We start from the raw sequence: 20,994 nt of genomic DNA on the forward strand, positions 1-20,994 counted from the left end.
TAGCTTGGTGGCAATCTTCCTTTTTTTTTTCCTCCCCAAAGCCCCAGTACATAGTTGTATATCCTAGTTGTAGCTCATTCTATTTCTTCTATGTGGGACGCTGCCACAGCATGGCTTGATGAGCAGTGTGTAGGTTTGCACCCAGGATCTGAACTGGTGAACCCAGGGCTGCTAAAGTGGAGTGTGAGAACTTAACCACTGGGCCACAGGGCTGGCCCCTGGAGACATTTTTCATTGTTACAATTGGGTGGGTGTGTGCTACGGTATCTAGTTGGTAGAGGCCAGGAATGCTGTTCAACATCCTACAATGCACAGGACAGCCCCCGAGAGCAAAGAATTTTCCAGCCCCAAATGTTCAAAGTGCCCTGTTTGAGAAACCCTGTGATTTAAGAACAGGCAGTTCTCCCCAAAGCGTTTCAGATGGAGGTTTTATCTTCTATTTTGCCGGGAGCCATAAATTCACATTAAATACAGGATGATCAACATTATGAAAGTTTAAATTCTATGAATTTAAAATAATGTTACTTAAAAATACTACAAATGTCTGACTGCAAAATTTGCTATGTTGTGAATTTGCTCTCAAATTACAAATTTGTCAAGAGACACAACTTTGGGACTGGCAGGTTGAGTGAACTATGAAGTGAATGTGGTATAGCCACACGACAACATCAGTAAGTTGACAAACAGAAATGATTTGAATTATGAGAGTTTTTCAGGTGCAAATCTTTTGCGAAAAATATCTCCCCTTTGTTGAGAACTGATTGAAAGAATGGCATGCAGATTTTTATGTGCTTATAGGTACATAAATATTTTTGATTTATCTCAATCTATAGAGTTTTGCCATAAAATTCTCTAACCAATCCTCTAGACTTGTGCATAATTCTTCACAGAAATTATTCCTCTGATAATTTGCACTTATCAAACTTGTAATTAGCCCAACAAATATGAAGTTGCTGCTGAATGAGACTATTTCCATAGCATACAAAGCTGGATAATTTTAGATTGTTCCCGCGTGTGAGTCTCCCGGTATGTCTGGAGGCATCTGGAGGCGAAAAGTATGTTTATTCATGAGTGGAGATGATTGCCATTGTCGTGAGGGATACTGGAAGATGGCATCGAATTGCTCAGGCTTAGCCGCAGATGCAGTGGAAATGCTCTTCAGTCTCAGATGTCTCCTGAATGGTCTTTGTTCATTGGAGCTGGAGCAGGAATGACGGAGAGACACTGAAATCCTGACCAAGGAATGTTTATTGACTCACCTATTATATTTGGGCCTATTCTCTTTTCGGTGAATGAGTCACAGTGAGGTCCAATTTGTTTTTCCAGAGATAAAAAGGAAGAAAGTAAAACGCGTAGGCAAACTCTTTCTGTAAAGGGCCAGACATTACCTATTTCAGGTTTTGTGGGACAGATGGCCTCTGTTGCAACTATTAAACTCTGCCCTTGTGGTGGGAAAGCAGCCCTAGACAATAGGTAAAGGAATGAGCAGGGCCGTGTTCCAATAAAGCTTTATTTACAAGAGCGGCAGTGGGCCTAGTTTGTCAACTCCTGGAGTAAAGCATAGAAATTTAAAGATGTACATGCGAATAGATAGGCATCAACAGATACTTGAAGTGTGGCAGAGGCGATTAACTGCCTCTCCACCTCCCACTCCCCTTCTTCAAGAACAGAGCCTCCAAACTGTTGGGGCCAGCAATGTCCCTAGTTAAGTGTATTTGTATCCTGGTCTCTCTTGCCAATAGAGGTGATTCTTTTTTCTTCTTCTTCTTCTTCTCTCCAAAACCCCCAGGTACGTAGTTGTATATTCTAGTTGTGAGTGCCTCTGGTTGTGCCGTGTGGGACACCACCTCAACATGGCCTGATGAGCAGTGCCATGTCCATGCCCAGGATCTGAACCAGTGAAACCTTGGACCACCAAAGCAGAGCGCACGAACTTGACCACTCAGTGTTGGGGCTGGCCCAACAGAGGTGATTCTTGAAGTGAAAACAGAAAATATAGATGAGATGTCTGGGAATGCTGTGTAAAGAGGGCTTATCTAGCTGGCAGATATTATTTTGCCTTCTATCTTTCCTGTTTTCCCTGCCTGGAACATGGGAATGATTGCTGAAACTCAAGTGGCCATTTTGTAACTAAGGGCAAGTCCAAGAATATGTCAGAAACCTCAGCCTTTACATCCTTGAGCCAATGAACCAAAGCCAGCAGTAGCCGACATCTGGATTTATTCTTATGGAAGAAACAACTCTTATATGCTTCAGCCACTGTTTAAGTCAGCTCTCCACTTGCTGCATAATGAAAATTCTGATCCATGTTGATAAGGATAACAGATGTCTAACAGTTTACAAATACCAGAAGTAAGAATAAGTCTAGGCTGTGTTAACCAAGAAGAGGCAGTTTTTATGAATGAAGGCTCTGAATCCATCAGATCTGGTGGCCCATCCTGACTCCAATTTCTCTATGCTTCAGGTTCCTGTCCTGCAAAATAGGGATAATAATATGACATACCTATGGTATTGTTGAAAGACTTAAATATGATAATGCATGTATAAAGTGACTGGCACATAGTAAGTGCTCAAAGAAGTATTAGTCAATATTATTGTTACTGTTACTATTATTTTGATGATCTGGTGAATGACCATTCACTTCTTTGAAACAAGGATGTCGATGAGAACAGTTGGTGATGACATTTCTTTCCTAGCCCTCACTTTTCAAGCCTTTCTTTCTTTACGAGAACAATACGTGGAAATCCACCCACAGTCTCCGGGTTTTGAGTAGTTATTATGTGTCTGGCAGAGTGCTAGGTTCTGGGAGTTCCAGGATGAATAAGACAGTTCCTGTCCTCAGTGGGCAGAGGCAACCTGGAAAACAATTAAATATAAAAAAGCGTTGGGTGGATGGTAGACGTATGAATGGGCTACAGTGGGGAGAAAAAAGAAAGGATTTGGTTCTACATAGTTGGGTGGAAATGGTCTAAAAACTTAGAGGAACAGGGATCTAAAATATGAGTAATGAAGAGGGAGAGTTTTAATGTTATATATATTACAAATGTATAAGTATATTTAAATATATATTTATATACAAACTATATATTATATACAAACTAAATTTTAATATTTATTCATAATATATTATAGCATATAGTATAAAATATAAATATAATAATAAAATATTTAATAGTAATTTTAACTATTCTAGTCACTAACAAGGATAAGAGGAAGAATTTTAAAATCAAAGATGATATGTTAAATATTTTTCATTTTCTGTTCTCTATCTACCCTCCACCCGTCTCTTCCCTGCTCTGTGGCTGCCCTTTCTGGACGTTGTTAACAGACCCTCCGACTCTCTGGCTTCCGCTTGGGTTTGGCCAATGAAGACACTTGCAGGAGACTGGCGGAAGGAGGCAAGCGAGGTGGGGTTTTGATTTCCCTGGCTCCCTCCTTGCCCTAGCTGGCTGCTTCCCTCTACTGAAGGTCACAGCTCTGATGAGGTGGCTTTCTCCCACAGCTGCTTTCCTCAGGTTCTGGCAACCACACCTTGCCTTTGTGTCTTCTGGCCTGGGGACAGCAACGACTCCCTGCTGATGTTACTAGCCTCAGGGTGTTCACCATCTCTGGTTCCTTTGTCTTAACCATGCTGGTGGCTTTGAAATTCTCCTTTTGTTCAACTCTTCTTAGATACCTACCCTATTTCAGAAAGGTGGCTGTTTCCTGCTGGGAGCCTGACTGACAAACTCAGTTCCAACAAAGGCAAGATATGAGTGAAGTGGACCAAGTCTAATGCAATAGGGAGGGGTGGTGACTGCAGTTAATTGGAAAGCACTAAAGTGGGCAGCTGTTCCTCAGCTCTATCTGCTTGTGCTGTTTGAAAATATGATCCTACTCTCACCAGATCTTCTAATTTGTCAGTGGAAGCTGAAAATACACATTTTAAAAGAAGAAATTTCTCCATTTATAAAAACGTTCTGCGGGCCAAAGAAAACATCTTTGAATTTGATCTGTGGCCACCATTGCTATAAGGACAACAGCCTTGGTAGGCAGAGGGATGGGTCACACTATGATAATGTTCATGATTGCTACCTTGTGCAGACATGGCATGCAGTTAATCCCTTCAACAATACCAACTTGAGGGAGGTTCCATTATCTTACTTCTACAGATAGGATCTCCTGATCTTAACTTGGGGTCCATGGACCCCCCAGATAAAACATAGATGGTTTCTGGAGAAGTCTGTGAAATCCTTGAAGTCATAGGCCAATTTTTTATGTGCGTGTATACATTTTTCTGAGGAGCTGTACTACAGCTTTCATGAGGATCTCAAATAGAGAACCACAAAATATTAGGACCATCTGTCAGGGTGGTGTTGGAAAGCAAATTAAAAAAATAAAGCAGATGCACTAGGACGGTCATAATAAAAAAAAGATGGAAATAACAAGTGTTGGCGAGGATGTGGAGAAATTGGAACCTTCGTACGTTGCTGATGGAAATGCAAAATGGTGCAACTATTTTGGAAGCTCCTCAAAAATTAAATATAGAGTTACCATATGATCCAGCAATTCCATTCCTAGGTATGTACCCAACAGAATTGAAAACATATATCCACACAAAAATCTGTACCCCATGTTCATAGCAGCATTATTCATAAGAGGCATTATTCATAAGTGGAAGCAACCCAAATGTCCATCAACTGATGGATGGACAAATAAAATGTGGACTATGTACACAGTGGAATATTATTCGGAAATAAAAAACAGTGAAGTATTGATACATATTGCAATATGGAAGAACCTTGAAAACATTGTGCTAAGTGAAAGAAGCCACTCAGAAAGGACCACCTACTGTGTAGCTTCTTATATAAGAAATGTCCAGGGGCCAGCCCTGTGGCTGAGGGGTTAAGTTCACGTGCTCTGCTTCAGCGGCCCAGAGTTTTGCCTGTTTGGATCCTGGGTGCAGACATGGCACCGCTCATGAAGCCATGCTGTGGCAGCGTCCCACATAGAAGAGCTAGAAGGACTTACAACTAGGATATACAGCTATGTAGCGGGGCTTTAGGGAGGAAAAAGAAAAAGAAATGTCCAGAAGAGGCAAATCCATAAAGATATGACATATTTATGAACTGAATGTTAAAAAAATCTGTGTTGTTCATTCATTTCCTCACTCACCCATCCATCCAAATACCAATACTGTGTTGAGCACCCATGAGGATCTATGTACTCTGATAAGAGATAAGGTTAAAAAACCCAGCAGGAATAGCCCTGCACTTACCTTTGAGAGCTTCTAGTATCGTGGGGAAGATCTTCATCAAACAGGTGAATACACACTGCGGCTGTGACAAGTGTGACCAATGAGAAGTGGGTGGTGGTATGAAATTATGTGAGAGTCAGAGGAACTTGGTCCTGGGGTGGGGACATTCAAGAAAGGCAGCCCCGAGGGACACGGGAGGCGAGATATGGAGGTGAAATGGAAGTGGAGGTTGCAGAGGAGGAGAGAGCATTCTAATCAGGAGGAAAGCAAAACACCTGAGCAAAGGTCCCACGGCAGAGGCATCCTGGATCATTCGAGCAGGGCCTATGTGGATGGAGCAAAAAGATGAGACAGGGAGTAGTGGGTGAGAAGCCCAGAGAGGGAGGCAGGGGCCTGGCCAGGCAGGGTCTCAAAGGTTGTCATGGATTGAATTGAGCCTCCTCAAAAAGATATATGGAAGTCCCAGCCCCCAGTATCTCAGAGCGTGACCTTCCTTGAAAATATGATGTACTTAGTTAAGATGAGGTTATACTGGAGCAGGGTGGGCACCTAATCCAATATGACTGGTGTCCTTCTAAGAAGACACAGACACACAAGGAGAAGGCCCTGTGACGAGAGAGGCAGAGATTGGGGTGACGCAGCTACAAGCCAAGGATGCAAGTGGGCTAGGAAGAGGCAAGGAAGGGGTCTCCCCTACAGCTTTCAGAGGGAACATGGCCCTGCTGACACCTGGATTTTGGACTTCTAGCCTCCAGACCTGGTAAGCAATAAATTTGTGTTGTTTTAAGCCACGTAGTTTGTTGTGCTTTGCCACAGCATCCGTAGGAAACGAATACAAAAGCCATCATAGGATTTGGGTCTTTGTCCGAAGAGCATCGGGGAGGCATGGCAAGAATTGAAGCACGCGGGGGAAGGGATGGTCATGTCTCTCTGACTACACTGGGAAGATGGGTGGGAAAGAGGCAAGAGCGCATGCAGCAAGACTACTTAGGAGAGTGGGGGGGGGGGGGATTAGTTAGGAGGTTACTGGGAGACTAGTTAGGAGTTTGATGTGGTTGCCCAGGAGAGAGATGACAGTAGCTTGGAATAGGGGTGGAGGGTAAAGATGAAGCAGAATGAATGGATTGTGGATCCTTTGTGGTGAGTGAGAGACGACAAGGCTTTTGGCTTGCTCAACTGGATGGATGGTGGTGCCAATCACTCAGCAAATGAACCCCAGGGAAGCCCAGACTCTACTTAGCACAAAGTCTGACAGTTAGCAGCTTGAGGTTCAATATAGTAAAACAAACAAACACACACACACACACACACACACACCCCATACAGCCCTTTTTATTTATATAAATAGGATCGTAATAAATACACTCTTTGATGCCCCCTTTTTTTTTTTGAGGAAGATTAGCCCTGACCTAACTACTGCCAATCCTCCTCTTTTCGCTGAGGAAGACTGGCCTTGAGCTAACATCCGTGCCCATCTTCCTCTACTTTATACGTGGCATGCCTACCACAGCATGGCTTGCCAAGCGGTGCAATGTCCGCACCCAGGATCAGAACCGGCAAACCTCAGGCCACTGAGAAGTGCAACATGTGAACTTAACCGCTGCGCCACCAGGCCATCCCTGCCTTTTTCTTTTTTTTTACAGAATAATATTTCTGGGCGTCTAATACAAATCAGCACATGGAAACTGACCTCTTTCTTATTAACGACTGCCTGATAATCCATTGTAGGGATGCAGCCTAATTTACTGAACCTATCTCCTATTGATGATTTTAGGCTGTTTCCAGGTTTTAAATTATTTGATTGCAGGTCTGTCACAAAATTGTTTTAACTTGACCCGCTAAAAGAAACACATTTTTACATCGGAACCCAGTACGCAAACATACAACACACAAGTACACGCATTTATATAGCAAAAAGTTTTACAAAACAGTATTTACCCTTCCTATGGGTCACACACTCTTCTTCTATTCTACTCTACTCTATTGTATTCTATCTTATCCTATCCTATCCTATCCTATTGTAGTCTATAAAAAAAGGGATAGTTGAGATCCTCTGAATTGCTCTCACCACCTATGGATAGGTCACAATCTGCAGTTTGAAAACACCTGCAGTACATATTTGTTAAGTGAAAAGGGAAAGGTGCTTACTTGTACTCTGTACTGTTCTAAACATTTTACAAATACGACTTATGTAATCCTTCCAAAGTCCCAATGGGAAAGAAATTCTTATTCTCCCCATTTTTCAGATGTCAAAACTGAGGCACAGAGAGGTTGAACAAGTTGCCCAAGGTCACAAACTAGTATGTAGGAGAGCTATGCTTCAAACCCAGGCAGCCTGGCTGCAGTTTATGCTCTTAACCATCAGCCCACGGTACTTGCTAGTCTTAGGAACTGATGTGAGGCTAAGCGACTATTTCGATGTTCAGTTAAGGCACAGTTCTAAATAGCCTCGTTCAGTGTTTCCATACACCTCCTTCAGGGTCTATTCCTTTACAAATGAGTCGCACAGGACATGACAAGTGTACGCTGCTATTCACACATCTTGAGGACTATAGAAGCTAAACAAAGGCTCCCCCAATTCACCAGTCTCCTCCAGAACTCTGCGTCAGCAACACATACTCCACAACCCCCAAACCCCCAACCCCCTCAAAGGATCAACGATGACCACTCTCAGTGCTGGGTTTCTAAGATTATGATAGAGCCACTTCCTACTCAGAGGCAGTCGGGAGCTTCCCCATTATTTATCGATTTCACCCCAAAGTTATCAAGTTCTAAAGCCTAATTATTGGTGTAATAGTTAGCTGAGATCTTTGGAGAGTTGTGAGCCCCTTTAATGCGTGGCATATGTCAGAGGGATTCAGCTAATTCACATATCTGTCTGCACTATTAATAGAGAAGGTTACATGCCAATTATCCAGGCTTCAATCAGCCTGTTTGGATACAATAGAGGCAGTGTTCACACACTTGATGTGCCACATTCCTTGCCGACATCAGAAGCAGCTGGGCCCGATAAAGACCTCTGGGATTCTGATATTTGGGGATCACGTCCACGGAAGAGCAGGAATTGAGACTTGATTGCTCTGTCCACTCCAGGTATCTTTAACCTGGGTATTTTTGAAAAGTGCCTAGTGGGTTTGCAGTTCACTGGTCTTTAAATGTTTCCTGCTGGGACTTGTTGGGTGGGAGGGTGGAGGTGGAGGCAGAGGAGAAAGACAAAGACAGAATAGCTTAAATGACAAAGCAGGGAATAATAGGAACGGGTGAATGGATGCCAGGGAAATAACGAACCTGAACACATTCTTGTGCCAGTTTTAGAACCAAACAGGCTGAGACACTTTTCCCCCTAAGATTTCAACCTTGTGTGTTGGAAAAAAAAGTATATGTGTGTGTGTGTATATATATATTTAACCTCCATTTTCCCACGTTTTTTCCCTTTTCATTTGTTTTTTTCTTTCCCTCTGCTTCAGAAACGGGACTAGAATTGCCGCAATCTCATCAGAAAATGCAGCTTCCGGTGGTATTTTTCACCAGGAACAGAAGCAGAAGTGTGCAGAATCACCCGAGAAAGCCCCAGCTCTCCTGAGAGCCGTTCTCGAATTTTGCTGGCACAGAGCACTGGGTCAGTGAGCAGGGAGTTAAAATGGCAGATGTTGGGGCTTTTAGGGGGGAGGGAGGCCGATACCTGAGACCCGCCAGCAATTTGTCCTGTCCTTCCCATCACCTCCATATCTCGGATCCCAACATTAAAACAGAGGTGCTGCCCACTTGCCTGAGGTCACACTGCCCAACGGCGGCACGACAGTAAACAAATAATCCAAAACAGCTCGTCCCAGGTCCTGCCTCCCAGGCTGTAGGGTTCCCTCACTGACGTTACCCAAATACTGCAGCAGACAGCGATACCTTAAAAAAAATTACCAACGGCTGTTAGACAACAGGCAGATACAACGCGCCAGCCGTTGTTCTGTGTGCTATTTCAGCTCAGTGTGTATTTTTTCCCACCCTCCCGGATGAAAATACAGTAATTAACTCCATGCAGAAGGGGGGTAGGGGGGAACTCTTCTCTTTTTTTTTTTTCCCTCCTAGACTTGAAAAGAAATTCTGGCAGATAATTTGGCTGAACATGAAAAGGGAGACGCTGCTTACAGCCGCCCAGATAAAGTGCTAGGTTGGTGAGGCTCTGCGGCTGAGTTGGTTATTTCACGGCATGAAAAGCAGACATTTATCTGTTCCCATGGAGATGCGTTTTCTACTAGTCAATCAGGCACTGAGGAGGTCAGACAATAACCAGTAGACTCTTTATTCCATCTTGAGAGACAGCCGAATCCTCTTTTAACATTTCACCTAAATTTAAAGGAATCTAACTCATGTCTCAGAAATACCTGCAAACGCAGCCATTGTAATTTCAAGCGATCCAAATTAACAAGAAACTCCAGCTGCTTCTGAGGAGGAACGGGTGTGACGGATCCTCCCCAGTTCGTTTCAATCATAGGTTGTTCTGTCACAGTCCTTTTTTGCAAATATTTGGCTTCCAAACTTGACTCCTCCCTTCCTAATAAAATAACTAATAAGGTCATAAATTAAATGTTGAAAATTTCCAAACAGCTGTTGGGAAGTAAGAAGTCACATTTCAAAGAAACATCGTGGAAGCAAGAAAAACCTGCCCCAGAAGAGAGAGGAAAAAAAACCCAAAATGCTGGAAGTGGGATAAGTTGTAAACTCCGTTCCCGGAATTTCTTGCCCCCAAAATGCACATACAGAAATAATTAGGGCTGTTATTTGACCTCGTGTGTTTGTTATCAATCCCAGAAAACAGCCAATGCCCATTTGCAAAATATGTTTATTTTAGGAGGTGAATTGCAATGTCAGCACCTGGAAATTGGGACTCAGACTCCTTACTCTCTTCTCACAAGGTGTCTCTGCCTCCATCGTTTCTGCACGTGCTAAAGGCAGAAGAAGAGGTAACAGAGGTCTTCTCAGAGCTAATTGAGAAGGGAGAGGGGGTTTCCATGGGATCCCATTTGAGGCCCCCACTATCAAATAGGATATGCTGCCGTTCACAGGACGACAGCATAACAGAAAACAGCAGACTGCCAGAGTCAGGGTTTTATCATTAAGCAACTTCATTCTTGTTGATGGAGTCATTCGAGTGCAGCTCAACTGAGTAATGCAGGAAAGTATATACAAGTATGATTCCTGCCTACCAGCCCGGCCTTTTGCCTGACGCTGCATTTCCATCTCCCTGAAGGCAGAGGCTGCTGCGTCTCCTGGCAGGCCGGCCGGTTGGAACAAAGACACCAGCGGGGCCACCTCGGAAAGCAATCTGGAGAAGTCCCAGCAAACAGCATTTAGGGGAAGGGGAAAAACTCCTGTGGACCTGATAATGCATCACGTCCCATTGTTAAGGAGGCAAAAAGCAGAAATTTACCTTGAAGGCTCATGGGAGTTTGATTTCCCTGGAAAGACATGACCCACATTTCTCACGGATTGTGGGTCAATATTTGACCATCTCCTCTTATTTTCTCATCTTCGTGTTTAAGATTTAAAATACAAGTACTATGTAATCTCTTTAAAAGATTCAAACAGTATAAAATTAAGGTAGAGTCAAAGTTCCTCATTCCTTTTGCTCACCCCCACTGGCTCATTCACTAGAGATAGCTAACAATTACTTTTAACACTGTCAAACATATCCTTCCAGACGTGTTCGGTAAGTATGCAAATATATACATTTGTGTCCATATATTGTCAAATATATGTATGTGTCTATATATACACACACAGACGTTCTCTGTTTTAAATATTCTACAGGAATCATATTTATAGACAATATTATACAACTTGGTTTTTTTTTCCACTTAAAATATCTATCATGGGTAATTATCTGCGTCTATGTGCATTTTTAAAAACTTAGCTATAAAGTTTGAGAAAAGTGTAATTATGCTCCCCAGGGAGGGGGGCATTCAGACCAAAGGGCTTGTGGGGAAGGGCGAGGCTCCCCCCACCCCCACAGACAATCACTGTTAGCAGTTTTTAGTGTATCATTCCAGAAATAGTCTATGCGCAGACCAGCATATATGGATATCAAATATTCACACCTGTCTTTGTCTTTACCAAGTATCTTTCACCTGGCGTGTTTCACTCAGGTCTCTTGGAGAGCACTTCACATTAGAAAAAATTGACCTTTTAAATGATGGTGTCGTACTTCTTTGAATGGCGCTCCTTAATGTATTTCACTCGTCCTTTTAGATGGACTTTGGGTGGATTTCAGTTTTTGCTTCTACAAACAGTGCTGCAATAAATAGTCGAGTGCACACCCTGTGAGTCTTTGCTCAAACACACTCACCCCTTCCTGAAAGCAACACCTATACCCCACACCTCTCCTCAAATTGCGTTAATCCGAAGAACTGATTGAATCAACTTTATTTTTTTAAAAAAAGAGGGTTTAAAACTGAGTATTAATAATCCATTAAGAATCTGTTATGAACACGTGCCCCTTCCTGCAGTTTTGAATCTTTCCTCCAGCTTGAAAGTGAGGCTCATGAAAAAAAAAGAAAGTCATTTTTTCCCCCCCACGCCCACCCCCGCCCAGGAGTCAGCCATGCCAAAATCATTGCATTAGCATCCTGTGCCTGCTTATTACAAATGCAGGCTGCACGTTGGGTAATTCCTTCCCATCTACTTCTTTCATCCTGGGCTCAGAGAAAGATCGCAACTCACTCTTACAACTTAGGTGCTGCTCCCTGCTCTTTTCTGTATGCAAGAGTTGAAGCCATTGGGGATTGAGAACAAAGTGTGTCCGTGGAAAGAAGTGGGTGGGATTTGGTGTATGCAGGAGGATGGGGGGGCACCCCCTCCCGGGGGAGGAGTCTGATTTCATTATACAGTTGGAAACCTGATGAAATCATGTACACAACTGAATCTTTTTGCTCAGCTAGTGAGGTCTTTCTGTTCTTTGTCTTGCTGTGTGTGCAGCAAATTTCTGTTACGCCTGGGAAGAAGGAAATTTGAGTTAAAGAGCAGGGCAGCTCCATATGCCTTGTAACAAGCAAGCTAATTGAAAAATTTAATTCAGGAAGAGATGCAACGAGGCCAAAATGAAAGAGGAACTAGGCCTGTCGATGTTCAGAGCAGGAAAACCGAAGAAGTTATCTCCAAGTTAAAAATTATGCGAGGCTGGAAAATACATCACCTGCTGTATTTGTTATAGAAATTCACAGTCTTGTTTGCTGTTTATCTTGAGGCTCGGGGAGCTCTCCTGCTGCTTAGGAAAAAAGAGGCGAGGTCTAGGAAGAAATGCTAGTAATAAGAAAGGGAGGGATTAGAAACCCCAGAGAGAATGGGAGGTGTAAATAATATGTGGGCATTTGACAATCAGCACAAAGAAATGGGAGACAAAGGCAAATGGCTGATGCCAGAAATCCTAAACACTTAAGTGGGAAACTTGGACAAGAGAAAAATGTCCCAAAGGAAAAGGAAAACAAAATCCCAGGAGATCTTTTTCCTCTGTGATGTTGTCTAATGGAGTAAATAAAGATTGGTTTTGCCACGTTGCTCCTGCGAGCAATGCTATATGCAAAGGCACTGGCTTCCTGATGGCCTTTGAAGCTCTCTCCAGGCCAGCCTGAGCCTTAGGACCAGATGGAGGAATCTTGGGGAACAGTTTTCTCCTCCAGAAAGGAGTTGAGAATGGGCCAGAAGGAGCCCTTGGCAGGGACAGAGTGATCCCTCTCTCCAAAGAGTCCAATCTTTTGGGGTCCTCTGCTCTTTTTTTCTCCCAGAACCCTACCTTGAATAGAATTGCTTAGGAAAGGAGAAAAGGCATTTTTTAGCTAAAAGCTAAAGTAGGACCAAGTTAAACTTGCTGGACAATGGAAATTTCTTCCTGAGGCTGTCTGCTGAGGTCGAGCGTGACACTTCCTAATTGCATGACTTGGGCAGACTGCTTTCTCTACCGTAAGAAGAGGATTATAACAACAATAATAATAATAGGTAACATTTATAGAACCCTTACATGGAATAATTTCTACCCTGATCCATTTTATCCTCTGAACCTAATGAGTTAGGATAGTTACGACGTCCATTCTACAGATGAATGGAGACTCAGCCAGATCGCCAGCTAGAAAATGGTACAGGCAAAATATATTTCTAGGTCAGGGGTTGGCAATTACAGTCCAATGGCCAAGTCCGGCTCAACGCCTGTTTTTGTAAATAAAGTTTTATTGGAACACAGCCACGATCATTTGGTTATAATTGCCTCTGACTGCTTTGGAGCTATGATGATAGAGACACTATGGTCTGCACAGCCCAAAATATTTACTCTCCATTTCTTTACAGAAAAAGTTGGCAGATGCTTGCACTAAATCCCCCAGGCCCAAGCTCTTAACCCCATCTGTGTTCTTCTCCTCCAAAAATGTCTCATTTTTTTCTTTAAATGTGATGCTGAACAGGAAAAACTAATCTAACATGTCAGAAATAATAATAGTGATTGGAGAATTTAATTTGTTAGAGGCCCAAGAATATTAAAAACAAACAAAAACAAACTTTTCTTTCTTTTCCTTTTTTTGTCTCAAAATTAGAAACTGTTTACATCCTAAATTTAAGACAAACAAAAAAACCTTGCATTGCCTTACCAGCTTTATTGAAACTGCATATAAACGCTTATCTAAAAACCAAAATTTCTAGAGTCATTTCCAAAATAATGAAGGAATGGAATACAGTTTTCCAGGTGACATAACATTTTTTTTCCGTATGTTATTTTCAAAACTGCAAGTAGAATAAGTTATTAAAGTAAGAAGCTCCCAGTTTTGAATCTGATGTTCACCCTATAATAGTAATGTACAAACTCTCGGCGTTTGGAGCTTTGTTTATAAATGTAAAATTTCTGTAACCAAAGGGGAATGAAAACTAAGGACAGTTGGGGTTGCTTACTCAACAGTTATTTTCTCTTCTTTCCTACAAATGGAGTTGGAGATCTTGGAAACTGATCCGTGTTGCCACGTGAACTGTTTCTGGTATTGTAACACTGGTTTAGTTTGTCATAGGTCTCCCGGATTGATGAGTGTAGCTACATATCCAGGTTTTAAAAAACGTTAGTGAACAAAATTAATAATAGTATCTTCTGTATCTCGTATCTGCCGGGCGCCGTGGGCTGGGAGTTCTGAATACATAGTGCTGAGGGCCGATAACTCGACAAGCAGGGGGTTACTATTTGTATTTCTAGATGAGAACAATGAGATCCAGGTGCATAAGGTGTCCAGTTAATACATGACTGATTGACCTCGAAATCCTGAGCCCCGATTCCATACTCTTTCCCCTCTAAGAGGAGGTCTGTCACTGATTGTTCTTCCTTTCATTGACCCAATTCTTACCTACTTTGTTGTCTACCATGTCTCAGGCACTGCACTCAGCTCTGGGGATTCAGCAGCGAACAAAACAGATAACTAAGTCAACAAGTTCATGACCAGGATATTTTTGGAGGATGAGGAGTGCCAAGAGGGAAATTAAACAGGATAGATGGGATGGCAAGTGTCTAAGTCCGGCGTAGCAATATAGGATGGGGAGGCCAAGGAAAAGACTTGAATGAGGAATAAAAGCCACAAGAGAAAGATCTAGATAACAGAAGAAAGTTCCAGACAGAGGAAACAGCAAAGCACATTCCTTGAGATGGAAAGATCTTGGTATGTTGAGAAGTTATGTTGATACTTTCTGGCTCTCGCCAATTCAGCAGCCATTAAGACTTGTCTAAGCTTGAAGGTCCTAGGTGCTGTCTTCTAAGGGCTGAGCGTTTACCCTCAGTTCTAAGACATTTGGCTCCGATTTCCTAACACTGCTATCTCCTTCTCCTTATCAGAGGGGAGCAAGCTGTTCCTCATTTATTTGTGACTGGAAACAAGAAGTTACCAATGACTGAGTACACGCCCTGCACTGTACTAACTGCTTAATTGCATTATCTCATTGAATCTGCAAAACCACCCCACTGAATTATGGTAGAACACTCTTAATCCAGGTCCATGCTGTGCTGAGAGTTTTAAGGAAATTAATTTCTAGAATTTACATGTTTATACTTACATTTACTTATTCCCTAAAACTGCCTTGGAGTGCTCCTGTAGGCCTAAACTCACCTGGAACAACCCTTTTCTGCCATTACAGAGAAGTCTGTGGAGGGTAAGTACAGCAGCATCTTTATGGAGCGTTAAAGAGGTAGGCGGTGTGATAACCTTCAAGGTAACAAACAAAGAGATTAATCAGCATGTTGGTTTGGGGGAATCCTCCTTTAATGGTTAATCAAAGCACCTAGATGTGGGCATCCTCTCTTACTGTATCTTACATGCATTTTTTTCTAGGGAGCTTTCAGAACAACCACAGAAGTATAATGATATTGTTAATTCTTATAAATGTAATGGGAATATTTTCTAGAACCATCCAGTATTTCAGGATACATAAAAATGTCCTAGGATAAAAATTGTATACGGTTTCTTTCAGATTGTGTTGGTGCTGTTCAATACATTAGTTACAACTTATTAAACTTATTTAAAAAAACATTTTATCAAATCGTATGAAATATGGATTCCAATTACAGTCACCATAGTATTTTTTTCTTACAAAATGCTTACTATTTTCTATTTCTTATTAAGAAAAAATGGACTTATTTGAATTCTGGTAAAAATTTAAGATGTCAACTTATATAAGGGACTGTGTCTTTTTTTTCTCAAAATTATGTGAGAAAAAATGAGATCATTAGTTTAACAGATCTTGGTAGTTGTCTGCCTAGTAGCAATTGCCAATTATTTTCTTTGCTGATAAAACTCAACTTACACATACATAGTTAATTTTAATTTTTTCCAACTCCTTTGTGCTTCAGGGAAAGCTGGGACCTCAACAGTCCCAGGGGCTGGAGTTTTGATTAGTCAATATCAGTGCATCTTAACCCCGGCCACAGATCAGATCATCTTCCGAGCTTTTACAAATTGTCAATGCTTGAAAGAAAAAAAGAAAAAAAAGACTGAGGGGCCAGCCCTGTGGCCGAGCTGTTGAGCTCGAGCGCTCCACTGAGGCGGCGTCCCACATGCCACAACTGGAAGGACCTGCGACTAAAATATACAATTATGTACTGAGGGCCTTTGGGGAGAAAAAGCAGAAAGAAAAAAAAAGATTGGCAACAGTTGTTAGCTCAGGTGCCAATCTTTAAAAAAAAAAATTGTCAATGCCTGGGTCCCACCCCCAGCTATTGTGATTAAATGGGTCTAAGCAGGGAAGATAATTTTATTTCTGTTGCTAATAACTGGTTGAGGAATTGGCATGTGACATAACTCTGACCCTTAGAGGTGAAGTAAGTGGGCTGGGGTATGTCTCTGGGAGGGTTATCGTTGCTCTTGAAACAAGGAAAGGAATGTTCTCTTCCAATTTTCAGATTTTTTTTTAGGTGAATATGTGTTTCCTTGTGCTGTGGCAGCCATTTTGTGGCTATGAGAGGCAAACCTGAAGTTCAAAGTCAATACACTGAGGTGGGCAGAACAAGATCAAAAGAACCCAGGACTAGAACAATGGAGTTAACTAACCCTGGAACTGCCCTATCAAGGAGGACATTTATGCCATTTTTAGATGGGTTCTCTGTTTCCTGAAGCTCTAAGCTCCTATTTTACAAAATAAGGAAACTGGAGCACAGAGAGGTTAAGCTATCCGTCTACAGTCACACAGCTGGTAAGTTGCAAAGCCAGGGTTTGAATGTGTCTGATTCCAACTTCTGTGCTTTCAATGACTATGATACAGAATAGGGTTGGCAAACTATGGCTTGTGGACCAAACCCCACCCACCACCCGTTTTTGTAAATAAGGTTTTACTGGAACACAGCCAGACCCAGTTTGTGTAGGCATCATCTGTGGCTGCTCTTGCACTACAACAGAGTTTAGTGTTGTAAGAGACACTGTGAGTAGAAAGCCTGAAATAGCTACTGTGTGGCTCTTTACGGAAAAAGTTTGCCGACCTCTGCTGGTCTAAGCCAATCGTGGTAATCCTATCTTTCTTTATCTGTGATTGTCCGCTGGTGACAATATAAATGGGTTTTGGCCAATGAGATTTAGGCAGAGTTCTGCTGAGGAGATGCTTCTGAGAAAGGCATTTCCCCTTTCAAAAGAGGTAGGAAGGAAGGTGGCCACCTCCCTTCTTCCCGCCTCTGGAGCAGGAAAGATGATGAGAGCTGAGCAGCCATCTTAAAACCACAAGAGGGAGGATCAATAATGGTAGATGGCGGAGAGGAGCATGCAGAGGCTCAGGGTTCACGACGCCGTTACCGCTCCCAGCCAGGGCTCTGACTCCCCACCTCCAGACTTCGTGTTGTGTTAGATGATAAATAGTTGAAGTCACTTTTACAGCCTATTCCATTACCAGCAGCTGAGCTTATCCTGTATGGTCCAAACCCTAGGTCTGGAATCACCATCCTTATTTTGCACTTAAGGAACCCCGAATTCGGGGAGATACAAGGACTCATCTGAGGCGGTGTGCAGTGACGACCCCTGTTCCATTACCCCTTGATAGTAACAAACGAACTCAGCACTTGGGGCTTTGTTATATATGCAAACATTCTGTCACCAAAGGAGAATGAACACGAAGGGCACTGCGGTTCCTAGCCAACAGTCATTTCCTCTTTTTCCTACTAACAGAACCCGCCTCTCATTGGGGCAGCAGCGCACCCGGCTCCAAGGGAGGAAGGATATTTGTTCTCAGCCAATCACGGAATTCTTTTTTCTCTTTGGGGGAAGTTTGACCTCTAGATTTCTGACTCCAGGGGGCGTCTGGGGTGGGGTGCGGCAGTCTGCGGGTGATGCAGGTGCCTCCGCTCCGTAAAGCACACTTTGACTAGCGCTATTCTATACCAAAGGTCATAAATCCTCTCTGTAAATGGCCAGATAGTAAATATTTTAGGTTTTATAGTCCATATAGTGTCTGTTGCACTATTGAACTTTGCTGTAGCAGCGGCTCAGAAGCAGCCCCAGAGACACACAAATGAGTGGGCATGGCTGTGTTCCAATAAAGCTTTATTTACAAAAGCAGATGGTGGGCCATATTTCACCTGTGGGCCATAGTTTGCTGACCCCTTGCTTGACTAGTCCTGGTTCGTCTCCTGGTCCTGGGCCCATCTTCTCCGAATACATTGCTGACTAAAAGCTAAACCAATAGGGTTCTCTTGGGAAGGAAGACATGGGTGATGGCTTTTGGGTACGAGGTAAACTGTTGTGATCTAAGCCAATTTGGAGTGGAACAATTCTTCGGTTATTTTTGGCAGAGGTGAGAGTTAGCTGGCCCCTCACCGCTTACCTACAGGTCATCATAAAAATCTAGTCTCTGTCCAAATTCTGCTACTCTGATAGCCAAACACTCATTAGCAAAGCAAGCACGAGACAGTTCACGTTAACAGATAAGAGGTTTGTTACTGTTATTAAATAAATTAACAAACAAACATTTCAAAAATTTCTCATTTAATTTCAAACAGGTAAGTATAGATAGATCTAACTCTCATAAATAAAAGATCTTTGGGGTCATTGCAAATTTTGAAGCGTGTACAAGGGTCCTGAGACCAAAACACTCAAGAACTGCTGACTTAGGTCAATGTCATACCTCCCTGCCTGGAGGTTTCACAGGAGGGAGACTATTTCCTGTGATTTCCTACAAAGCAAGAAAACAATCGTGGTTAAGAAGGCAGGCTTGGGATTCTGAAGGCTCGAGTTTAAAACTTTATTCTAGAACTTGCAAAGTGGATGATATGTGACCAGTCACTTAAACCTTGGAGCTTCAGTTTCCTCATCTGCAGAATGGGGATAATGAGACCCACCTTTTCGGGGAGTCATAAAGATTAAAGTGGTGCTCGCTGATCGTGATCGATGTACAGGCTTGTTTTGTGGAGGAGAGAAGTGGACCAGAGAGCACCTCTCAGGGGTCAGGAGTGGGCCTGAGACTCTGCATTTCTCACAAGCCCCCAGGGCATGCTGATGCTGCTGGTTCCCCCACCACTCGGGAGAAACCCTGGTCCCAAGCACATCCCTTCAGAAGAACCCTGCAGTTCTCGTCATCCATTTTCAACGTCCGGATACTGAAACATCAGCTTCTTTCTTTTCCGTTTTCGTTTCTTTCGTTGCATTTTGACTCACTGTTTTTCCTAATCTGGGTTACTCTGTCCTAACTGGTTTCCCCACCTTCGCTCTTCATTTAGTGGAGATGAACTGAGCACCTGCTACGTGCTGGGCCCTGTTCTGAGCCTTGGCCCTCAAGGCTCTGGGACCACCTTGAGCTTTCTCTAAAGTGTAATCTGCTTCAACCCCTCAGGAGCTTCCCAGTGCTGTCAGGATCAAGTCCAAGCTTGGGTGTTTCAGCACGGCTAAAATCCCCTGCCGGACCTGGCCCCCTGGAGGCTCGCCAGGAGCAATGGTCCCTCCTCTGTGGGCGTGGTTTCGAGGCTCAGATGAAGTAACGCCCATCACGCTGTTCCTCGGTCCTTGACATGGAGGAGGGGATCAACACGTGGGAGCTCTGTCGCTAAGACCTGGGATCTGCTGGGAATCAGGGAGCCCGACTAACTCAGCTACCCAGTGGTTCTCAACCGGGGATGGGGGAGGATTTTGCCCCCAGGCGCACTGGCAATATCTGGAGACGTTTTTGGTTGTCACAATGTGGGGAGAGTGCTACTGGCATCTAGTGGGTGGAGGTCAGGGATGCTGCTAAATACCCTGCAATGCACAGGTCAGCCTCCTCCATCCCCACCCCACCCCCACCGTCCCATGACAGAGAATTATCTGGACCAAAACGTCACTAGGGCTGAGGTCAAGAAACACTGGATGAGGCCACCCGGAAGAAGCTTCCCTCTTCTATGCTCCAGATCAAATCCATCGCCACTTCAATTTCTCTGCATGCCACCGTCTCTTGCTTGAGTGTACTAAAGTGGCCTAGTCTTTTCTCCAGGAGCACGCTTCCTGCAGATCTTCAACGGCTGGTTCCTAGTTCAAACGTCCCACCCCAGGAAGCCTTCTCTGACCACCCACTGCAAGGCTGCTCCCGCCCTCCCTGGTTCTCCTCCTGTAGGCAGCCTGTTCGTTTCCTTCTAATATCTATCACCATCAGATGGGACATTTATTTTCTTAGTTGATCAGGTGATTGTCTCCTGCACTCGAATGTGAGCACCATGAAGAGGAAGAGTCAGGTCTGTCTTGATCAGGGGTTTGTAAACTACCACCCGTGGGCCAGATTTGGCCCTTTGCCTCTTTTTGTAAATAAAGCTTTATTGGAACAAGCTATGCCCATTCTTTCATGTATTGTTGCTTGTGGTTGCTTTTGCTCTCCAACAGCAAACTTGAGTAGTTGTGATAGACACTGTGCAGCCCGCAAAGCCAAGATAGTCACCCTTTTCAGAAAATGTGTGCCAACCCTGGTTGTGGTTATTTGTCTAGTGCAGTGCTTGGCACATAGTGGGCACTCAGCAAATACTGATCGAGTGTTTACTCAGTACCCTTAATCCCACCTAATCCTCCTTACCACTCTATGAGGTAGATTCTAATAAGGGTCCACAAACCTGAAACTTCCGAAGCCATACTTTTAAAAACCAAATTTGGCAGCAAAACCTGATCTGATCTGACCTGTTTGGCTGCAAAATATGCCTTGAACAAATGCGAGGCTGTCGATTGCCTATATTTCTCTCACTAATTTGACCTTTGTGTGTTTCTCTGCAGACGTGTCGATGAGGCAGATTGAGGTGCTGCCCCAGGCCTCGCGGG

General features: G+C 43.3%; 1 long non-coding RNA gene across 1 annotated transcript; it reads left to right on the plus strand.

The window, feature by feature from the left end:
• Window positions 1–8,205: 8,205 nt before the first annotated feature.
• Window positions 8,206–11,529, plus strand: LOC124248333 (uncharacterized). The gene is made up of 4 exons (XR_006890983.1): window positions 8,206–8,329; window positions 8,704–8,855; window positions 10,083–10,194; window positions 10,482–11,529. It is a non-coding gene; the product is annotated as an uncharacterized LOC124248333 (long non-coding RNA).
• The last annotated feature ends 9,465 nt before the right edge of the window (window positions 11,530–20,994 follow it).

The sequence above is a fragment of the Equus quagga genome, chromosome 12, assembly GCF_021613505.1.
Source record: "Equus quagga isolate Etosha38 chromosome 12, UCLA_HA_Equagga_1.0, whole genome shotgun sequence".
Taxonomy (NCBI): Eukaryota; Metazoa; Chordata; class Mammalia; order Perissodactyla; family Equidae; genus Equus; species Equus quagga.